The sequence below is a fragment of the Manis javanica genome, chromosome 16 (genome assembly GCF_040802235.1).
Source record: "Manis javanica isolate MJ-LG chromosome 16, MJ_LKY, whole genome shotgun sequence".
Taxonomy (NCBI): Eukaryota; Metazoa; Chordata; class Mammalia; order Pholidota; family Manidae; genus Manis; species Manis javanica.
The window spans coordinates 40,570,540-40,572,523 of NC_133171.1; the positions used below are offsets into that span (position 1 = coordinate 40,570,540).

General features: G+C 38.6%; 1 pseudogene; it reads right to left on the minus strand.

Moving 5' to 3' along the window:
- On the minus strand, window positions 1-1,637 carry LOC118969172 (serine/threonine/tyrosine-interacting protein pseudogene; annotated as a pseudogene).
- Between the last annotated feature and the right edge of the window lie 347 nt (window positions 1,638-1,984).

Consider the following 1,984-nt stretch of genomic DNA (forward strand, 5'->3'; position numbering starts at 1 on the left):
AATTCCTGCATTAATGTTTCTGTAAGAGGCTCCATCATAAAACTGAACTGTAAAATTAGTTTAAAATGTAATATATAGAACACAAAATGATTTTTAGCAAACTTTAGTAAATTCTTTTGCTATAAATTACCCAGATTTTATAAACAAATCCCCCCTAGCTTGCATCTTGTTTAAAGTAAATAACTATATCATACAAATAAATTTCAAGTATGAAAAGTGCATTATTGCAATACCTCTTTGCAAGTCCAAAATTATTGGTTTATAATAATAATAAAACTGTAACATGTCAAAAAAAAAGAGTAAAACCTTCAGTGCCATCTGTTGCAGAAGTCCAACATCTTAAAATATTGCTTGACAAGTTGCAGAGAAACAGATTTGTAAGTAATATATAAATGAAAAGGAACTACTTTGTTTATACCATTTTACATTATTACTGTATCTAATATTTTATGCTTCCCGAATAGAAATTCACATCCTCTGTAATGTTGCTGGAGTCAGCTATTCTGTGCAGTCACCACTTGCATGTTTCCAAAATCATCATCATCTTCGTGTGTTCTCTTCAAACTGCCGGTGGTATCAGAATGAACAGATAAAGACCTTTCTATCTGGAGTGGTGACATCATCGGTATTGTTAATTTTGCTAGGTAGATGGCTTCATATTCCTGAAGCTGATGAACAAATCCAGCATTAGGATTAATACAAAATCTTCTTTCTTGAACATAGGCAAATGCATCTCTGTACTTCATTCCAAATGTGTCCATTATGTATGCAATAACAAAGGCAGCACTCCTGGAGCTTCCTGCATTTCCATGGACAAGAACTTTTCCTCCAGTTTGTAAGCTCCCATCAATAAATTCTTTATCATGGGGAAAAAACATATTATATTTTCAACTGGATTATCTGCAATATCCAAGACTAAATATCTAAATAATTGTTGAAAGTTTGGTTTAATGAAGTTTGCTTCAATATTTTGTCTTATGCAAATTATATGTGTTATTCCATATTTCTGTAGAATAGATAGCTTGCTTTTCATAGCAGAAGAATATGGACCTAAGAACAATCCAGGTAAAATTTCCTGCATCTCTCGTCTCATTGGATAGGTCCACTCCTCAGCATCTTCTTTGCACTGTGGGAGAGAGGGGAACTCCAGCTTCATGTCCTCCGTGGTCCCGGCCCGCAGGCTTGTGGCATGGGTGGGAGTTAACCCACCAGCCCGACCCTCAGGCTGACAGTGGCGATGAAAGGAAGGAGGGCCGGTGGGTCGGAGGGCTGACGGGCAGACAGTGGGGCTTACAACTAACACACGCAGACTAAAGGATCCCAACAACTCCGGCGGCGAAGGCGGCGACAGTGGGGAAGAGGAGGGTTGGGCAGCCCATACCCTGCCGCCATGCTGCTGCCATCTCCCTCCCGCAGTCTTCAGGCCCCTCAGACCGCCGCCCAGGCTCTGGCACAAGCCCTAACGCTACCGCAAAATTACATTTTGACATCACAACTAGGAGATCACTGTGATACAGTCAAGATCCAAAACATTTCCATCATAAAGATCTTTCGTGTTACCCTGTTATAGCTATATCCACTTCCTGCTTGCTTCCACTCCCTCCTGAAACTTTGGCAGCAACTAATTTGCTCTCCATTTCTGTAATGTGTCATTTCAAGAATGTTACTGGATGAAACAGTTCAGAAAGGTACAAACTTCTAGTTATAAGATAAGTAAGTCCTGGGAATGTAATGCATGGTAACTATAGTTAACACTACAGTATTATATAAAGTCGCTGAAGAGAGTTGATCTTAAATATTCTCACCACAAGAAATGGTAGTTATGTGAGGTGATGTAGGTGTTAATTAATGCTACTGTGATAATCATTTCTCAAGATGTTAAGTGTATAAATCAACACACTGTTCACCTTAAGCTTTCACAATGTTATATGTCTATTATATCCCAATAGAGCTGGAGAAAAAGACATTACAAAAAAAGAAAGTA